At 32.8% G+C, this 22,815-nt stretch overlaps 1 long non-coding RNA gene and 2 pseudogenes across 1 annotated transcript; 2 read left to right on the top strand and 1 right to left on the bottom strand.

Moving 5' to 3' along the window:
- Positions 1-4,254: 4,254 nt before the first annotated feature.
- Positions 4,255-6,465, bottom strand: LOC125470931. Its single transcript, XR_007253291.1, has 2 exons — positions 5,056-6,465; positions 4,255-4,969 (listed from the first exon to the last, which is right to left on the bottom strand). It is a non-coding gene; the product is annotated as an uncharacterized LOC125470931 (long non-coding RNA).
- Positions 6,466-10,818: 4,353 nt separating this feature from the next.
- LOC103962459 lies at positions 10,819-14,218 on the top strand (annotated as a pseudogene).
- Positions 14,219-19,941: 5,723 nt separating this feature from the next.
- Positions 19,942-22,574, top strand: LOC108865612 (annotated as a pseudogene).
- The last annotated feature ends 241 nt before the right edge of the window (positions 22,575-22,815 follow it).

The raw sequence follows: 22,815 nt of genomic DNA, 5'->3' as shown, positions 1-22,815 counted from the left end.
CAAATAGGTAGACACTTAAATCATAACAGACCATTAGGTTTATTTAAAAATAAGGAATTATAACATCATATTTTCCTCCACTTCATTAATATAACTATAAAAGCACAACACTATGTAATTCCTTTCCTCTACGTCCAAAATATCACAAGAAAATGTAGCTTTTGCGAGATAATAAATAGTAAAATATGCGTTCATCATTATGCTATTTCTTAATGCTTCCATCCCTCCTTGGTCGTGATTTCGATCTTCCTCTTCATCATCATCAATATCGCTCTCTTCACTATAGTCTTCGGGGTCATCAAAATGCCAATCACGTTCAGAATGCCTCCTTTTGTAGTTATGAAGAGCCATTGTAGCAATGACAATATTCACTTGCGTATTGAACAGACAATCAAGCATATGCCTCAAAATTGCCCCCCTTTTTTTTATACTCTAAACGTACGCTCAATTATGCTTCTAAGAGAAAAATGTCTATGGTTGAATACCTCTTTATGCCCCGTTGGTTGGCCACTCCTATAAAAATATGAGAGATGATGTCTTTTACCTTTATGCCCCATGGGGTGGTATTAAATTCCGAATCCATAGGTTTGATAATATCTATTGCCATCTAACATACAATATCCAACATAACACCGAAATATCTACTAACGGTCTCAGAAGAGTGTTGAAATTGCTCTTAGCTATTCTTTTTTTTTTTCTTCTATACTATGTCCTAACATATGCAAGAACATTCCTAATATCACTTTCTCCCTGAACCTTTCAAACTATAGTTAGCTTGCAATACTTTCATTAACCAAATGTTACCTGTTTGAAAAAATTCATACATGGAGTTTTATGCACATATTTTAGATAATATGCTTCAATAGCTCGAGTACAAGCGCATGCTAATATGTCAAACTCTTCCTCATCATTATCTAGAATGTCCATATTCAAGCGCACCTGCAAGTTAACAAATAATCCTTAACAAAATTCAAGCACCTTGCCAATTAACAGTTGTACAAATATTGAAAACAAAGTATCTAAAAATTAACTCATAATTCAAAATAACATTCAAGGAAGGTGTCAAACAAATTCTAAGACATAATCCCAAATTCAAGAAAGGTAATCTATAAATTAGAGCTGAGGATGCTTTAAGGAAGAATATCTTATATTATAAAAAAAATACAAATATGCTATATTATGTTATGCTTAAAAAAAAAAAAACGAATGACTTAAAAAAAAAAAAATACAAACAGATGACATGTTTCACGATATATATAGTAGTGGGGGATTATGGGACAAAAAATAAATCCATTCGGCATGGAGCTAGAGCCTTGTTTCGAGATGTTTTTGTTGGTATTGATCCAGATTTAGATGCTCAACTGGAATTTGGAGCATTCCAAAAACTTGGAGATCCAACTACAAGAAGACAAGTGGTCTGATACAATACGTGTTGTTACTTGTTACTTTTCATTTTTATTTTCTTTCTGTGATTTTTAGATGGGGTACCAGATAAATCTTGATTTGAATCACTGCCTTTACTTTGACTCTTGTTCTTTATTTATCCGGGAGACGATCCCAAATAAACAGGTATGGAACCTATAATTGTAAACCACGATTGAATCTATGGAAGCATTGGTTTATACATTCCTTTTAGTCTCAACTCTAGAAATAATATTTTTTGCTATCTTTTTTCGAGAACTGCCTAATGTTCCAACTAAAAAGGTGAAATGATTTGTTATCATCTCAATTGAAGTACGAATCCTCCCAAGATTGGGAGGCTCCATACTTCAACTAGTCCTTTTGTTCCTCGAATGGATCTCTTAGTTGTTGAGAGGGTTGCCCAAAAGAAGTATATAAGGTGTACAAGTTTTTGGTTGATAAAGGGATCAAATGGTATAATTCTTTTGTTGGTAGATTGGAGGATTACGAACATGAATATTGCTTCCCTATTGGCTGGTTTTGCATTAATTGCTACTTCTTTAATCTTACTGATTAGTGTAGATGTTGCATTTGCTTCTCCTGAGGGTTGGTCGGGTAACAAAAATGTTCTATTTTCCGGCACATCATTATGGTTTGGATTAGTCTTTCTGGTGGGTATCCTTAATTCTCTCATATCCTGAACCTATTCGTTCTATATCCAAAAATGAAATGACCCCCCGTCCCAATTCCTTCAGGTTGTGAGACACACTAAAATTCAATATAAGTCCCAAAAATTCAAATAAAGAAAAAAAAATTAGAAAAATTAGAGAGGGGTCAAACTTTTGTGTTTTTGAATTGTAAAAATATATATAAATGAAAAATGTTAAATCAAAATAAATAGATGTAAACTAATAAAAACCAGTCTCTTGAAACAACTAATCAATTTCTTGTACTACCAAGAAGAAGCCGCCCCAATGGTATCATTTCACAATCTTTAGGAGCGAAATAGCCAATTTGAGAACCTAGCTATTTCGATGCCTTCTTAATTAGCGTGGAAATACAAATTCACAAAACCACGGGTTTACGGATTCAATATTAAAACTCTAACAAGAAGAAAAAGATCAAGATTAATTAAGTCTTCAACCTTATCGATTATGTACTTACGTAAAGAATTCTGGTCATAAATTTCTACTTTTTTGTTGGGTCAAATAATTTTCTAGTGTTTGAATAAGTCTATGTAGCTAATCGCCCATATTGCCCATCAACAGTTGGACAGGCATAATATAACCATGCAGATAAATGACTCTTTGTTTCCGAATCCAGAAAACATTTTCTTTCGTTGGAAAACCCAAGAGAATTCAAGGATTGATCATTTCAAATTAAGATGAGATCGATCGAACTGTTGTGTACTTTATCTTACTTTTCAACTCAAGGAATAATTTTTTTATAAATAATGTATTTTTGTAGTATAAGTTATTAATTTCTTAATCTTAATATGAATATCATATATACAAAAAACTATTCAAATTGAAGACTATTTAGTCATCCAAATGTATCAATAAAATGAATAGTTGGATATAAATCTTTTATTGAAATAATTCTTTTTGTTTAGATGATGTTCAAATAAAAATTAGGAAACTAAACGATCACAATATAAAATTTGTAGAATATGTGCATTCCTCATAGGTGGAACGCAAGGATTATCCATTCTTTTACGTACGTAGACAACTATTGGGTACATGAAACGTGCTTTCTTTTAAATTACAGACCATGACTTGGACTTTAAACTAGGACTTTCAAAGCCAATTTTGTTTACAAATTTTAACCCTTTACCATTCTCATTCTTGTACCAGCAAGAAGAATGTGTAACTACTATACTTTGAAGGGTGTCCCAACCTTCGAGAAAACCACCCCAATGGAATCCTTTCACAATCTTTAGCAATAGCCAACTTGAGAACCTAGCTATTTCGATGCCTTCTTAATTAGAGTGGAAAGACAACTTCAAACAACCACTGGGTTTACCAATTCAATACTAAAACTCTAACAAGAAGAAAAAGATCAAGATTAAATTCTTCATCTTTATCGCTTACGACTTACGTGAAGAATAGTGGTCATAAATTTCTGTTTTTTTGTTGGCTCAAGTAATTTTCTACTGTTTGAACAAGTCTCTATTGGTAATCTTCCATATTCAACTTCAAAAGTTATGCCTTCAACATTGGGACATACATCATATAAACATGCAGATAAATGGCTCTTTGTTTCCTAATGCAGTTAACATTTTCTTTTGCCGGAAAACTCAAGGGTAACTCAAGGATTGATCATTTTAAATTAAAATGAGATTGATCGTACAGTTGTCTACATTATCTTACCTTTCAACTCAAGGAATAATTTGTTTTTATAAATAATGTATTTTCATATATATAGTATAAGTTATTGATCTTTTAAACTTAATTTGAATATCATATATGCAAAAAACTTTTCAAATTGAAGACTGTGTAGTTATCCAAATATGTCAATAAAATGAATAGTTCATTATAAATCTTTTACTTAGTATCAACACTATCGATTGGGTTCATATATTCAAATGACTAAACGATTTCAAATTCAAATAATTATTTTTGTTTAGATGATCTTCAAATAAAGATTAAGGAACTGAAGGATCACAATATAAAATTTGAAGAGTAAGTGCATTCCTCATAGGTGGAACGCAAGGATTATCCATTCTTTTACGTACGTACGCAACTTTTGGGTACATGAAACGTGCTTTCTTTTAAACTACAGACCATGACCTGGTCTTTAAACTAGGGCTTTCAAAGTCAATTTTGTTTACAATTTTTAACAGTTGTACCAATATTGAAAACAAAGTATCTAAAAATTAACTCATAATTCAAAATAACATTCAAGAAAGGTGACAAACCAATTCTAAGACGTAATCCTAAAATCTGACTAAGAGTGTACAAATCTAGAATGTTTTGTAAAACTACAACTCCCTCATTGGTTGATGAACTCATAATTCAGCCTAGTAAGTTGCACACTAGGATCTTTAATGATAGAGAATATCTCTCTCTTCTCTTGATTAAAAAACCAACGAGCTGCAAACAGCCACAACGGGCTAGTACGCTCACAACCAGGTAACGGTTCAACAACCTGCACAACTTCAGGAATACTAGTGCCTATCATCAATTGCCTCATAGTGCTCTTACCCTCTACTGCACAAATAAGGCAGTCAATTTGACCATACAATTTTGCAGCACCGCCAACCTTTTTCCCTTTCCTGTCAAACTTATTTGTTCTCAATTCACCTTGGTCAGCTCTTTTTTTTTTTTTCCTTTCTTAGCACATTTTCTCATAGATTGGGTGGTGCACTCTCCTCATCATCCGATCCAATAGATTCATTTTGTATATTAACATTTCCTATTGATTCCTCCCTACTATTTGGTAGTAGTGCACCAAATGAAGGTTCCCAAGCATTTGCACCAATAGCAATGCTGTTTGAGAGCATCCTATCCAACTTTTCCTCGAACTCAGGAGTGATGCCTTTCTGCAATCTTCCATATTCAGGATTTATCTACAAATGAAAAAGAATGTTGTTATTATGTAGTTTATGATTACTATAACTAGAATAACATCATAACTGATACAAAGTGCACATACCTGAATCTTATTATTCCACCATTCATCAGAGGCATCCACTGTTCCCTTGCTTGGATTCCACTCTAGGCTAGTTTCTTTCCCAATTAGTTTTTTGCACAACTACCAATCCTTTTTAAGTCTATCTCACTTATTTTTCAATTGCGCTTTACTATAAGAATTTGCTGTTTCTTTCCTAAAGTTTTCTATCAAATTTGCCGATCTTTCTTTGTTAAAGTGAGGGCCAAGACGATGTCCAGCCTCCACATCCTTGATGCATAACTCACTGAATACGGATATATTCTGATCATTGCATTTACCATGTGGAGCTCTTGCTGATGTTCCCATGTTTTTTGCCATCCTTATATATATAATATTAAAGGAAAACTAATGAAAAGGGCTTGAAAACTTTGAATTTTAATGATAGAGCAAAACAAGACACAAAGTTCAATGGAGACCACAACAACATCAGAAGCTCTATGATGTATATAGCTCTGGGATGGAGACCACAACAAGTCACGCAATAAAGCAAAAAAAACCACAACATCATCAAGACTTACATACCATAATTGTAATTATGAGCCAGAGATAAGGCTCTGAGATGTTCATTGCCTGCTCAAAATCATATGCTTACTATGATTCTGTAATCTTCCATTTCATGCGACTCATACTATTTTTTTATCTTTTGGTCCAAATAAAAAAACTACTTTTGAAAAGCTCATTATCCACATGCCGGTGTAAATTTATGTTGCAGACATGTTTTGGCTGATACCACATGAAAGAAAGTATCCATGTCTATGTAAATTTAATTTAACAGCAATCAAATCTTCCAGTATCATCCAAAAACTAATCACCGAACTAAATTACAACTAATCAACTAATTATACGGGAAAAAAACGATTCTAACCAAATTAACCAAAGAAATTAGTCCACCTCAAGTCCCAAAAATTAATTAAAAATAGAATTTAAGCAAATTAATCAGCAAATTTCAAAAATTTTGGAACAAAAATCAATTGCAGAAAAATGAAGAAAATGACTTATAGTTGAATCAGTTCAATATTTCAATATTCCAACAATAAATTGTCAAAATAAGCAAATTAGAAATTGAAACGAAAGAAAACTCACCTGTTGTTGGTGAAGAGTGCTTGAACTAGAGGAAATGAAGAGGATAGATGGGTCTGTGCTCGAACCAGATGAGAGGGAGAGGAGAGAGTGCGAGAGAAATAGGGAAAGCTGGAAATTAAACGAAGCATAGGAGAAAAGGATAGTATTGTCAGCGCAAATGTTTCATTAATTGCCAATTTTTACGCGCTTCTATGAAAAAAAGTGCTCTTTTAGAGTCTAACCTGCTTTTGCTTTCTTTTGTTTTTGATCCACAATTGAAGGAAAAAAATAAAATAAAAAACTCTTTTTTCTAACCAAACACAATTTATGGTTCCAACTTTTTTTTTAAAAAAAATTAAGCAATCCCAAGCCAGCCTTTTGTTTAGAGGAGGAAAATAAACATATCAATTTAGAATTTTGGCATGGAAAAAAAAAACTTACAATTTGGGACCTCCAGTTCCTAAATTTAGTTTCATGTAAATATGTGTTATTTTCATATTTCTATAAATGAAAGTTTAAAAATAACAAATTCTGTATTCAATTCTATTGTTCTTTTAGGTTAATCAAACAAGAAAATTCACAAGTTCTAGAAAATAAAATTCTTTAGTAATATCAATTATTTTCATCCAAACAGATTGTTAGGTTTTATTCTTATGCTATGTGTGTACGTCATTTTGTGGTATAACATAAAGAAGATGAATTAATAATCAATAAGAGTATTGTCTCCATTTTTCTAATAATATATGAAGACAACTACAAGTCATTTTAACTTAAGATAGTACAATTCAAAAAGAAAATGGTGCAACCTCCACTTCAAATTTCTAGAGTGCACAAAATTTGCCACAAAAACAAAACAAAAAAATCCGTCCAATTTTTTCCTCGTGTTGCACAACGCCAAAATATCATGTGCATTCTCCGCACCTCCAATTTTCCATTTGCAAAAAATCTACAAAAAGAAAGTCTTGCTCAATTTTAATATTGTTTGCCTCATTTGTCTTGTGAAAAGACATTAAAATTTGTTATTGATTCCTGCAAACAGAAAGTTAAGCGGGTAAATATATAATATAATTAGCATTTATGACATCAAGTACACATCTATATTTGTTTTTATGTATTTGTAGTTGTCATATATGACATGTCATCTCGTCCAAACTTTTTTCCTTTATTATCAAACTTATTTCTTCTCAATTCGCCCTAGTCAGCTACTCTCTTTTTTCCCTTCTTATCATCTTTTCTTATGTATTGAATAGTCTCATTCTCCTCCTCATCATTTGGTCCAACAGTTTTAGATTGTAAACAAACATCTTCCGTGGATTCCTCCATAATATCTGGTGGTAGTACACTAGATAAAGGTAAGATCCACTTGTCACATAACTATTGTATTGAAAGATATATCTTTCGATGAAGTGGAAGAAATAGATAAAAGGAAATCTATAAATTAGAGCTGAGGATGCTTAAAGCAAGAATAACTTATATTATACATGTTTCACGATATATATAGTAGTGGGGGATTATGGGACAAAAAATAAATCCATTAGGCATGGAGCTAGAACCTTGTTTCGAGATATTTTTGCGAGTATTGATCCAGATTTAGATGCTCAAGTGGAATTTGGAGCATTCCAAAAACTTGGAGATCCAACTACAAGAAGACAAGTAGTCTGATACAATATGCTTTGTTACTTGTTACTTTTCATTTTTATTTTCTTTTTGTGATTTTTAGATGGGGTACCAGATAAATCTTGATTTGAATCACTGCCTTTTCTTTGACTCTTGTTCTTTATTTATCCGGGAGACGATCCCAAATAAACAGGTATGGAAGCTATAATTGTAAACCACGATCGAATCTATGGAAGCATTGGTTTATACATTCCTTTTAGTCTCAACTCTAGGAATAATTTTTTTCGCTATCTTTTTTCGAGACCCGCCTAAAGTTCCAACTAAAAAGGTGAAATGATTTGTCATTATCTCAATTGAAGTACGAATCCTCCCAATAGTGGGAGGATCCGTACTTCAACTAGTCCCTTTGTTCCTCGAATGGATCAAAGCAGTATATAAGGTGTACAATTTTTTGGTTGATAAAGGGATCAAATGGTATAATTCTTTTGTTGGTAGATTGGAGGATTAGGAACATGAATATTGCTTTCCTATTGGCTGTTTTTGCATTAATTGCTACTTCTTTAATCTTGCTGATTAGTGTAGATGTTGCATTTGCTTCTCCTGAGGGTTGGTCGGGTAACAAAAATGTTCTATTTTCTGGCACATCATTATGGTTTGGATTAGTCTTTCTAGTGGGTATACTTAATTCACTCATATCCTGAACCTATTCGTTCTATATCCAAAAATGAAATGACCCCCCCTCCCAATTCCTTCAGGTTGCGAGACACACTAAAATTCAATATAAGTCCCAAAAATTCAAATAAAGAAAAAAATTAGAAAAATTAGAGAGGGGTCAAACTTTTGTGTTTTTGAATTGTAAAAATATATATAAATGAAAAATATTAAATCAAAATAAATAGATGTAAGCTAATAAAAACCAATGTCTTGAAACAACTAATCAATTTCTTGTACTACCAAGAAGAAGCCACCCCAATGGTATCCTTTCACAATCTTTAGGAGCGAAATAGCCAATTTGAGAACCTAGCTATTTCGATGCCTTCTTAATTAGCATGGAAATACAATTTCACAAAACCACTGGGTTTACGGATTCAATATTAAAACTCTAACAAGAAGAAAAAGATCAAGATTAATTAATTCTTCATACTTATCGATTATATACTTATGTAAAGAATTATGATCATAAATTTCTACTTTTTTGTTGAGTCAAATAATTTTCTACTGTTTGAATAAGTCTTTGTAGCTAATCGCCCATATTCAACTTCCAAAGTTTTGCCCATCAACAGTTGGACAGGCATAATATAAACATGCAGATAAATGACTCTTTGTTTCCGAATCCAGAAAATATTTTCTTTCGATAGAAAACTCAAGAGTAATTCAAGGATTGATCATTTCAAATTAAGATGAGATTGATCGAACTGTTGTGTACATTATCTTACTTTTCAACTCAAGGAATAATTTTTTTGTAAATAATGTATTTTTGTAGTATAAGTTATTAATTTCTTAATCTTAATTTGAATATCATATATACAAAAAACTATTCAAATTGAAGACTGTTTAGTCATCCAAATGTATCAATAAAATGAACAGTTCGTTATAAATCTTTTATTCAAATAATTCTTTTTGTTTAGATGATGTTCAAATAAAAATTAAGAAACTAAACAATCACAATATAAAATTTGTAGAATATGTGCGTTCCTCATAGGTGGAACGCAAGGATTATCCATTCTTTTACGTACGTAGACAACTAATGGGTACATGAAACGTGCTTTCTTTTAAATTACAGACCATGACTTGGACTTTAAACTAGGAATTTCAAGGCCAATTTTGTTTACAAATTTTAACCCTTCACAATTCTCATTCTTGTACAAGCAAGAAGAATGTGTAACTACTATACTTTGAAGGGTGTCCAAACCTTCGAAAAAACCACCCAATGGAATCCTTTGACAATCTTTAGGAGCAAAATAGCCAACTAGAGAACCTAGCTATTTCGATGCCTTCTTAATTAGAGTGGAAAGCCAATTTCAAAAAACCACTGGGTTTACCAATTCAATACAAAAACTCTAACAAGAAGAAAAAGATCAAGATTAAATTCTTCATCTTTATCGCTTACGTACTTACGTAAAGAATTCTCGTCATAAATTTCTATTTTTTTGTTGGGTCAAGTAATTTTCTACTGTTTGAACAAGTCCCTATAGCTAATCTTCCATATTCAACTTCAAAAGTTCTGCCTTAAACATTTGGACATACATCATATAAACATGCAGATAAATGACTCTTTGTTTCCAAATGCAGTTAACATTTTCTTTTGCGGGAAAACTCAAGGGTAACTCAAGGATTGATCATTGCAAATTAAAATGAGATTGATCGTACAGTTATCTACATTATCTTACTTTTCAACTCAAGGAATAATTTGTTTTTATAAATAATGTATTTTAATATATATATAGTATAAGTTATTGATTTTTTAATCTTAATTTGAATATCATATATACAAAAAACTGTTCAAATTGAAGACTGTGTAGTTATCCAAATATGTCAACAAAATGAATAGTTCATTATAAATCTTTTACTTGGTATCAACTCTATCGATTGGATTCATATATTTAAATGACTAAACGATTTCAAATTCAAAGAATTATTTTTTTTTAGATGATCTTCAAATAAAGATTAAGGAACTGAAGAATCACAATATAAAATTTGAAGAGTACGTGCATTCCTCATAGGTGGAACGTGCTTTCTTTTAAACTACAAACCATGATTTGGTCTTTAAACTAGGGCTTTGAAAATTCAATATAAGTCCCAAAAATTCAAATAAAGAAAAAAATTAGAAAAATTAGAGAGGGGTCAAACTTTTGTGTTTTTGAATTGTAAAAATATATATAAATGAAAAATATTAAATCAAAATCAAACCATGACTTGGTCTTTAAACTAGGGCTTTCAAAGTCAATTTTGTTTACAATTTTTAACCCTTTACTATTCTCATGAGCTAGTACGTAGACACCATATCCCTTCCTCCCTTTCTCTATATAAACCCCATGCAATATTCCAGGAGGAGATAACTTAATTATCTCGATCGATATCAAAACTCCCAAGTTATGGCAATGAAATATTCACGATCTTTGCTCTTTGGTGTGCTGCTACTCATTGGCTTTGCATTGACAAATAGCAAAGCAACTAATACAGATCCACCTGTTCATTGCGAATTTCTCAATCGCAGCAGTTTTGAACCAGGGTTTATATTTGGCACAGGTTCCGCAGCTTACCAGGTCTGTATATATATGTATTTTACACACACACTCACACTCACATTTACATATTTCTTTTGGGATTATTTACCATATTTTTGGTGTATTTTATGCATGCAGTTAGCATCCATGCATGAATTATAATGTTGACATCTTCCTTGCGTGTGTAGTAGTACTCTTACGTATATGCATGTGTGTATATTTCAGTATGAAGGTGCAGTAAAAGAAGATGGAAGAGGCCCAAGCATATGGGATACCTTCACCCACAAACATCCAGGTCTGTGATTTAATCAATTGGTAATATGAAAACTTTAGCTACTTCATTTCAAAAGGAGTATAAATAGCACCTCATTCTTTTCTTCGTGAGGACAAGTAAACTCCAACCTCTCTAATAACCATGCACTTTGTTGGGAGACGAATAGTACGTGGTCATGTGATCTGTACAATATATGTATATACTTCATCAGTGCGCACGCATATAAAGTACCTTGCACATGATATGGATTTCACCATTATGTTTTTGAATAACTACAGAAAAAATCGCTGATGGCAGTAACGGAGACGTCGCTATAGATCAATATCACCGCTATAAGGTCTAAAACCTCATAACTTTGTCTCTTGACCCTTTATACTTGAAGGGCACATGTTAACATATTAAATTGGAGCCTTTATAAAAATAAAATAAAAAGGACAATATATAATGAGATCCTCAATATTTAATTTTAAACTTTTGTCATTTTAGGATGATGTGGGGATCATGAAGGATATGGAGTTGGATGCTTACAGATTATCTATTTCATGGTCCAGATTATTACCAAGTAAGTTGCTCCACATCCTCATATTTGGTTGGGACCAATGTCAATATTGTGCATAAGAATTATTTTTCCTACAAGAAAATTATTCTCCTTATATACTTTTAACTAAAGTAATGTGATCGAGTTATCTGCTGGTTAACCCTTTTTTTTTCTTGTTATTTTTTTTCTAATTAGATGGAACATTAAGTGGTGGCGTTAACAGAAAAGGAATTGATTATTACAACAATCTCATCAATGAACTGCTACGCAATGGTTAATCATCCTCCCTTACACAATTATTACATGAATTTTTAGAACATCATTCAATTAGACTTTTAATTTGATTTTACTGATCATGAACTACAGGTTTAAAGCCGTTTGTAACACTCTTTCATTGGGATGTTCCCCAAGCTTTAGAAGATGAATATGGTGGTTTCTTAAGCCCTCGTATTGTGTAAGTCAACAAAATTTATTTTCTCATTGATAATTTGATAAAATACATACTAATATACGTAACATAAATTTGTATCTACAGCGATCATTTTAAAGACTATGCAGAACTTTGTTATAAGGAATTTGGTGATCGAGTCAAGCACTGGTTCACGGTAAATGAGCCATATACTTTTAGTAGCATGGGTTATGCTGTTGGGACTTTAGCACCGGGACGCTGCTCTTCTTGGCAAAATCTAAACTGCACCGGTGGAGATTCAGCCATTGAACCATACTTGGTGACACACCACATTCTTCTTGCTCATGGAGCAGCTGTAGAATTGTACAAGAATAGATATCAGGTTCAACAACAGTTTCCTTTTTTTTTTTTTTTTTTTTTTTTTTTTTGGGTCAGCATATTGGCTCCTAATTGAGAATTCTATATGAATCATTATTATGGAGTTGTAATACAAGAGGGAATACTCTCAGTAGTAAGATAATCTAAAGGTTGTATGTTTTTTCTATAACTCCTATTTATTCAACCAAAATTCATATTTTTGGGCAGACATCTCAGAAAGGCTTGATAGGAATAACATTGGTGACATACTGGTTTGAGCCTGCTTCGGAGTCAAAGCAAGATAAAGATGCTGCCTTACGATCTTTGGATTTTATGTTTGGATGGCAAGTGTCTTAATAAATTATATACAAACTCAATTACATGTTTACTTATGACTTGTAACATTGATACAACCTAGCTAGCATTACTCTTTATATATAATGCTATAATTAGGCTAATATTTGGAATTTTCATGTTTTGTAGGTTTTTGGACCCGTTAACAAGTGGTGACTATCCACACACCATGCGATCAATTGTAGGAAAAAGATTGCCAAAATTCACAAAAGAACAATCCAAGTTGCTAAACGGATCGTTTGATTTTCTTGGAATAAATTATTATACTGCTAGATACGCAACTAGTACACCGAAGAACAATTCACTACAGGCAAGCTTCGTAACAGACCCTCAAGCTGATCTTACAAGTGAGTGCGAAAGGAAACTTACTTTCAATAGCTTAAGTTCTTTGTTCTTCTTGACCTAGTTTGACTTCTTAATTACATTAATTATATTCTAATATTTACACCAATTGTATTCTAATGTTTGTAAATATTGTGGCAGCTGAGCTTAATGGAGTACTTATTGGTCCACAGGTATACATCAAATTTATCATTTTGAGCTATTTGCATTCGGAGGATTAGTTTTTTACCCCAACATTAACGTATTATCTTGAAATGGTGTTGCAGACTGCTTCAGATTGGTTATATGTATATCCAAAAGGAATTCACGATCTTGTGCTCTACACAAAGGAAAAATATAATGATCCAATCATTTATATTACTGAGAATGGTATGTCATACATACGTTTAAGCCTTGATTAAATGCAAATGTTTGACATATTTATAATGGTGTAAAATGAAACTACACGTTTTTTTTTTTTTTTTTTTTTTTTTAACGGAAAAAGCTAAATTTAATCTTTTGGGCAATAATATGTACGTAGGTGTATCAGAGTTGAATAATCCAGAACTATCAATTGACGAGGCTCTTCATGATACCAATAGAATTGACTACCACTACCGTCACCTGTGTTACCTTCAAGCGGCGATCAAGTAAGTAGTTATTAACAAATTAATTAAGGCTATATACTGCCTAGCCTTCTTAAGTTATTGTTATTTAATCATTATATTGACCTAAACCATATGAACATTTGTGTATTTGTGTGCAGAAATGGTGCGAAAGTGAAGGGATACTTTCCGTGGACATTGTTGGATGACTTTGAATGGGATTCGGGATACACCGTCCGATTTGGTTTAAACTACGTGGATTATAATGACGGGCTAAAAAGACACCCAAAACTCTCGGCACATTGGTTCAAAAATTTGCTTAAGAAGAATTGAAGGAATTAAAAGAAATTTATTGTTGATTATAAACATTTAAGTGGATAATTGTCCTTTTTATGTATTTGTATTTCAATTCCTTCCGCATTTGTATTTCCTTTCAATAATGTAAGTATTCTTTGAGATTCAATAATTCAATAAAAAAGCTATAAGAGCTGTGAATGCTACAGTAAGACCTCTCTATATAAAGGAATAATTTATTTATAGTCGTAAACAGTTTTGGTCCTAGTTTGGGTTCAGGAATAAATAGCACATTGTAATAAGTTATTATTTTTCTTGGTCCTATTGTAAAGAAACTCGCCTCAACATAGTAGTAATTGTTAATAAGTACAATAATAAACAAGGCCACAAAAAAAAATAAAAAATAAAAAATAAATAAGAAAAGGTTTTAGATGGACTAAAACATTTCTATACTATTGTTTGGGATTGTTCTTTCTTTTTTTTTTTTTTTTTTTTTTTGGAGTTGATACCACACCTTGGAGCTTTTGGGTACGTATGTAAAACCTTGTTAATATCTTCTTGTTGAAGTCAAAATATTTCTAGCTCCTCAGGATTATCTTCGTCCCCTTCTTGCCTAATTGTATTAGTGATTATTTTTTCAATTAAAGCGTGCTCAACTTTTTGCACAACTTAACACAAATGTTTTTAGTTAGCTGGCTTTGCATATGACCTTGGGTGACATGACAAATTTGACAGAAGAAAACAAAAAGTATACGCTTGATCTGGTCGAAGATTGGATTGTACGTATTTGTCAAATTTACTTAGAAGAATTAAAGAGTTTTAAAACTTTTGCTATATATTACAAACATCTATTTTTTATTCTTTGTTGAACATAAGGATACTAATAGATTTTAATATATTCTGCCTGTTTAACACAGTTTTAAAATTCACGGCATCGCGCGGGCTTAATTGCTTGTAAGAAACTATTTACAAATGTTGATGCACAAAATCAGTGAGACTTTGGAACGACGTAAAGTGTCGAGTTTGTAACCATCGTAATGTTGCTCCATCACCTAGTGAGGATAATATGTAAAGAGATGGAGGTAGGGAAGCAACACAAGATGTACGTGATTCATCTTAAATGGGGCTCCATCCACGAGAGTGGACGAGTCCTCATTAATAGTGAAGATTTTACACAAGACATAAGTTTAAGCATAATCATCATTAGTGAGTTCTAATGACGAGTTTATGCACAATAATGACATTAGGAATTAATTGTTCAAGAACGGTCTCCTTGTATAGTTGATGAGGGTCTTCGGCTCCCATCCACGATTGATGTGGGACTCTAGGAGTTTTATTTTTAGGTTGACGCTTGTCGTGTTGTGATTGGTCTCTTGATTGGAGAAAAACTCATGTGCTCCGGCAAGGGTGCCTCCACATGAAGTCTTCAGTGGGTCCTTGAAGGTATAAGGTTGACCGGTGCTTAGTAGTTTCGAGGGTGGTGAACTACGGAACAAACAGTGGTCCCCCAAGTTCACGAGTGAGGAAAGCTTCTCGGTTGGAGACTTGCAAAACCCAAATTGGTGTATTTTTTTTGTTTTTTTCTTTTCCTTGTCGGTTCAGTATTGCATAGACTTGTGATCTATGAAATAAACACGTGCTGAAGGCTTCTCCAATTCCAACAAATGACATGCACTGCACATAAATCAAAACAAATGAATGTAGGCCACAAGTATATTATACAGCCAAATAGGTAGACACTTAAATCATAACAGACCATTAGGTTTATTTAAAAATAAGGAATTATAACATCATATTTTCCTCCACCTCATTAATATAACTATAAAAGCACAACACTATGTAATTCCTTTCCTCTAAGTCCAAAATATCACAAGAAAATGTAGCTTTTGCGAGAAAATAAATAGTAAAATATGCGTTCATCATTATGCTATTTCTTAATGCTTCCATCCCTCCTTGGTCCTGATTTCGATCTTCCTCTTCACCATCATCAATATCGCTCTCTTCACTGTAGTCTTCGGGGTCATCAAAATGCCTATCACGTTCAGAATGCCTCCTTTTGTAGTTATGAAGAGCCATTGTAAGAATGACAAAATTCATGTGCTTATTGAACAGACAATCAAGCATATCCCTCAAAATTGCCCCCCTTTTTTCATACTCTAAACGTATGCTCAATTACACTTCTAAGAGAAAAATGTCTATGGTTGAATACCTCTTTATGCCCCGTTGGTTGGCCACTCCTATAAACATATGAGAGATGATGTCTTTTACCTTTATGCCCCATGGGGTGGTATTAAATTCCAAATCCATAGGCTTGATAATATTTATTGCCATCTAACATACAATATACAACATAACACCAAAATATCTACTAACGGTCTCAGAAGAGTGTTGAAATTGCTCTTAGCTATTCTTTTTTTTTTTTTCTTCTATACCATGTCCTAACATATGCAAGAACATTCCTAATATTACTTTCTCCTTGAACCTTTCAAACTATAGTTAGCTTGCAATGCTTTCATTAACCAAATGTTACCTGCTTGAAAAAATTCATACATGGAGTTTTATGCACATATTTTAGATAATATGCTTCAATAGCTCGAGTACAAGCGCATGCTAATATGTCAAACTCTTCCTCATCATTATCTAGAATGTCCATATTCAAGCGCACCTGCAAGTTAACAAATAATCCTTAACAAAATTCAAGCACCTTGCCAATTAACAGTTGTACCAATATTCAAAACAAAGTATCTAAAAATTAACTCATAATTCAAAATTACATTCAAGGAAGGTGTCAAACAAATTCTAAGACATAATCCTAAAATCTGACTAAGAGTGTACAAATCCAGAATGTTTTGTAAAACTACAACTCCCTCATTGGTTGATGAACTCATAATTCAGCCAAGTAAGTTGCACACTAGGATCTTTCATGATAGAGAACATCTCTCTCTTCTCTTGATTAAAAAACAAACGAGTTGCAAACAGCCATAACGGGCTAGTACACTCACAACCGGTAATGGTTCAACAACCTGCACAACTTCAGGAATACTAGTGCCTATCACCAATTGCCTCATAGTGCTCTTACACTCTACTGCACCAATAAGGTGGTCAATTTGACCATACAATTTTGCAGCACCGCCAACCTTTTTCCTTTTCCTATCAAACTTACTTGTTCTCAATTCACCTTGGTCAGCTCTTTTCTTTTTCCTTTCTTAGCACTTTTTCTCATAGATTCGGTAGTGCACTCTCCTCATCATCTGATCCAATAGATTCATTTTGTATATTAACATTTCCTATTGAGTCATCCCTACTATTTGGTAGTAGTGCACCAAATGAAGGTGCCCAAGCATTTGCACCAGTAGCAACGCCGTTTGAGAGCATCCTATCCAACTTTTCCTTGAACTAAGGAGTGATGCCTTTCTGCAATCTTCCATATTCAGGATTTTTCTACAAATAAAAAAGAATGTTGTTATTATGTAGTTTATGATTACTATAACTAGAATAACATCATAACAGATACAAAGTGCACATACTTGAATCGTATTATTCCACCATTCATCAAAGGCATCCATTGTTCCCTTGCTTAGATTCCACTCTAGGCCAGTTTCTTTCCCAATTAGTTTTTTGCACAACTACCAATCCTTTTGTAGTCTATCTCACTTATTTTTCAATTGCGCTTTACTATAAGAATTTCCTGTTTCTTTCCTAAAGTTTTCTATCAAATTTGCCGATCTTTCTTTGTTAAAGTGAGGACCAAGACAACGTCCAACCTCAACATCCTTGATGCACAACTCACTAAATACGGATATATTATGATCATTGCATGTACTATATGGAGCTCTTGTTGGAGCTCTTGTACTACCAAGAAGAAGCCACCCCAGTGGTATCCTTTCACAATCTTTAGGAGCAAAATAGCCAATTTGAGAACCTAGCTATTTCGATGCCTTCTTAATTAGCGTGGAAATACAATTTCACAAAACCACTGGGTTTACGGATTCAATATTAAAACTCTAACAAGAAGAAAAAGATCAAGATTAATTAATTCTTCATCCTTATCGATTATGTACTTACGTAAAGAATTCTGGTCATAAATTTCTACTTTTTTGTTGGTACTCAAATAATTTTCTACTGTTTGAATAAGTCTCTGTAGCTAATCGCCCTTATTCAGCTTCAAAAGTTTTGCCCATCAATAGTTGGGCAGGCATAATATAAACATGCAGATAAATGACTCTTTGTTTCCGAATCCAGAAAACATTTTCTTTCGCTGGAAAACTCAAGAGTATTCAAGGATTGATCATTTCAAATTAAGATGAGATCGATCGAACGGTTGTGTACATTATCTTACTTTTCAACTCAAGGAATAATTTTTTAATAAATAATGTATTTTTGTAGTATAGGTTATTAATTGAAGACCGTTTAGTCATCCAAATGTATCAATAAAATGAATAGTTCGTTATAAATCTTTTATTCAAATAATTCTTTTTGTTTAGACGATGTTCAAATAAATATTAAGAAACTAAACGATCACAATATAAAATTTGTAGAATATGTGCATTCCTCATAGGTGGAACGCAAGGATTATCCATTCTTTTACATACGTACACATCTATTGGGTACATGAAACGTGCTTTCTTTTAAATTACAGACCATGGCTTTCAAGAGTTAACCCTTTACTATTCTCATTCTTGTACCAGCAAGAAGAATGTGTAACTACTATATACTTTGAAGGGTGTCCAAACCTTCGAAAAAACCACCCCAATGAAATCCTTTCACAATCTTTGGGAGCAAAATAGCCAACTTGACAACCTAGCTATTTCGATGCCTTCTTAAATAGAGTGGAACGACAATTTCAAAAAACCACTGGGTTTACCAATTCAACACTAAAACTCTAACAAGAAGAAAAAGGTCAAGATTAAATTCTTCATCTTTATCGCTTACTACTTACGTAAAGAATTGTGGTCATAAATTTCTGTTTTTTTGTGGGCACAAGTAATTTTCTACGGTTTGAACAAGTCTCTATTGCTAATCTTCCATATTCAACTTCAAAAGTTATGCCTTCAACATTTGGACATACATCATATAAACATGCAAATAAATGACTCTTTGTTTCCTAATGCAGTTAACATTTTCTTTTGCCGGAAAACTCAAGGGTAACTCAAGGATTGATCATTGCAAATTAAAATGAGATTGATCGTACAGTTGTCTACATTATCTTACTTTTCAACTCAAGGAATAATTTGTTTTTATAAATAATGTATTTTCATATATATAGTATAAGTTATTGATTTTTTAATCTTAATTTGAATATCATATATGCAAAAAACTGTTCAAATTGAAGACTGTGTAGTTATCCAAATATGTCAATAAAATGAATAGTTCATTATAAATCTTTTACTTAGTATCAACACTATCGATTGGGTTCATATATTTAAATGACTAAACGATTTCAAATTCAAATAATTATTTTTGTTTAGATGATCTTCAAATAAAGATTAAGGAACTGAAGGATCACAATATAAAATTTGAAGAGTATGTGCATTCCTCATAGGTGGAACGCAAGGATTATCCTTTCTTTTACGTACGTACGCAACTTTTGGGTACATGAAACGTGCTTTCTTTTAAACTACAGACCATGACTTGGTCTTTAAACTAGGGCTTTCAAAGTCAATTTTGTTTACAATTTTTAACCCTTTACTATTCTCATGAGCTAGTACGTAGACACCATATCCCTTCCTCCCTTTCTCTATATAAACCCCATGCAATATTCCAGGAGGAGATAACTTAATTATCTCGATCGATATAAAAACTCCCAAGTTATGGCAATGAAATATTCACGATCTTTGCTCTTTGGTGTGCTGCTACTCATTGGCTTTGCATTGACAAATAGCAAAGCAACTCATACAGATCCACCTGTTCATTGCGAATTTCTCAATCGCAGCAGTTTTGAACCAGGGTTTATATTTGGCACAGGTTCCGCAGCTTACTAGGTCTGTATATATATGTATTTTACACACACACTCACATTTATATATTTCTTTTGGGATTATTTACCATATTTTTGGTGTATTTTATCCATGCAGTTAGCATCCATGCATGAATTATAATGTACCAGCAAGAAGAATGTGTAACTACTATATACTTTATGCTTTTGGCAATTGAACAGATTGTGCAACCTAATATCCCAAATTTATGCTTTTGGCAAAGACCCATGAATTTGAAATTGCTTTGTGTAGGTGATTCACCATATTTCTGTCCAATTTAACTTCACTAAGGTCTCTCTAATTAGATGGAACATTAAGTGGTGGCGTTAACAGAAAAGGAATTGATTATTACAACAATCTCATCAACGAACTCCTACGCAATGGTTAATCATCCTACCTTAAACAATTATTACATGAATTTTTAGAACATCATTCAATTAGACTTTTAATTTGATTTTACTGATCATGTACTCTAGGTTTAAAACCGTTTGTAACACTCTTTCATTGGGATGTTCCCCAAGCTTTAGAAGATGAATATGGTGGTTTCTTAAGCCCTCGTATTGTGTAAGTGAACAAAATTTATTTTCTCATTGGTAATTTGATAAAATACATACTGATATACGTAACATAAATTTGTATCTACAGCGATCATTTTAAAGACTATGCAGAACTTTGTTATAAGGAATTTGGTGATCGAGTCAAGCACTGGTTCACGGTAAATGAGCCATGTACTTTTAGTAGCATGGGTTATGCTGTTGGGACTTTAGCACCGGGACGCTGCTCTTCTTGGCAAAATCTAAACTGCACCGGTGGAGATTCAGCCATTGAACCATACTTGGTGACACACCACATTCTTCTTGCTCATGGAGCAGCTGTAGAATTGTACAAGAATAGATATCAGGTTCAATAACAGTTTCCTTTTTTTTTTTTTTTTTTGGGTCAACATATGGGCTCCTAATTGAGAATTCTATATGAATCATTATTATTGAGTTGTAATACAAGAGGGAATACTCTCAGTAGTAAGATAATCTAAAGGTTGTATCTTTTTCTATAACTCCTATTTATTCAACCAAAATTCATATTTTTGGGCAGGCATCTCAGAAAGGCTTAATAGGAATAACATTGGTGACATACTGGTTTGAGCCTGCTTCGGAGTCAAAGCAAGATAAAGATGCTGCCTTACGATCTTTGGATTTTATGTTTGGATGGCAAGTGTCTTATTAAATTATATATAATCCCAATAACATGTTTACTTATGACTTGTAACATTGATACTACCTAGCTAGCAGTACTCTTATATATAATGCTATAATTAGGCTAATATTTGGAATTTTCATGTTTTGTAGGTTTTTGGACCCATTAACAAGTGGTGACTATCCACACACCATGCGATCAATTGTTGGAAAAAGATTGCCAAGATTCACAAAAGAACAATCCAAGTTGCTAAACGGATCGTTTGATTTTTTTGGAATAAATTGTTATACTGCTAGATACACAACTAGTACACCTAAGAACAATTCACTACAGGCAAGCTTCGTAACAGACCCTCGTGCTGATCTTACAAGTGAGTGCCAAAGGAAACTTACTTTGAATAGCTTAAGTCCTTTGTTCTTCTTGACCTAGTTTGACTTCTTAATTACATTAATTATATTCTAATATTTACACCAATTGTATTCTAATGTTTGTAAATATTGTGGTACCTGAGCTTAATGGAGTACTTATTGGTCCCCAGGTATACTTCAAATTTATCATTTTGAGCTATTTGCGTTTGGAGGATTAGTTTTTTACCCCAACATTTACGTATTATCTTGAAATGGTGTTGCAGACTACTTCAGATTGGTTATATGTATATCCAAAAGAAATTCACGATCTTGTGCTCTACACAAAGGAAAAATATAATGATCCACTCATTTATATTACTGAGAATGGTATGTCATACATACTTTTTAAGCCTTGATTAATTGCAAAAGTTTCACATATTTATAATGGTGCAAAATGAAACTACACGTTTTTTTTATATTTTTAGAGGAAAAAACTAAATTTAATTTTTTGTGCAATAATATGTACGTAGGTGTATCGGAGTTGAATAATCCAGAACAATCAATTGATGAGGCTCTTCATCATACCAGTAGAATTGACTGCCACTATCGTCACCTGTGTTACCTTCAAGCGGCGATCAAGTAAGTAGTTATTAACAAATTAATTAAGGCTATATACTGCCTAGCCTTCTTAAGTTATTGTCATTTAATCATTATATTGACCTAATCCATTTGAACGTTTGTGTATGTGCCTGCAGAAATGGTGCAAAAGTGAAGGGATACTTTCCATGGACATTGTTGGACGACTTTGAATGGGATTCTGGATACACCGTCCGATTTGGTTTAAACTACGTGGATTATAATGACGGGCTAAAAAGACACCCAAAACTCTCAGCACATTGGTTCAAAAATTTGCTTAAGAAGAATTGAAGGAATTAAAAGAAATTAATTGTTGATTATAAACACTTAGGTGGATAATTTTCCTTTTTATGTATTTGTATTTCAATTCCTTCTGCATTTGTATTTCCTTTCAATAATGTAAGTATTCTTTGAGATTCAATAATTCAATAAAAGCTATAAGAGATGTCAATGCTACAGTAAAACCTCTCCATATAAAGGAATAACTTATTTATAGTCATAAACAGTTTTGGTCCCAATTTGGGTTCATGAA

The sequence above is a fragment of a genome, unplaced genomic scaffold (assembly GCF_019419815.1).
Source record: "Pyrus x bretschneideri cultivar Hongxiangsu unplaced genomic scaffold, Pyrus_bretschneideri_v1 Contig55, whole genome shotgun sequence".
In the NCBI taxonomy this organism is placed as follows: domain Eukaryota; kingdom Viridiplantae; phylum Streptophyta; class Magnoliopsida; order Rosales; family Rosaceae; genus Pyrus; species Pyrus x bretschneideri.
This window is presented reverse-complemented; position numbering and strand designations above follow the sequence as displayed.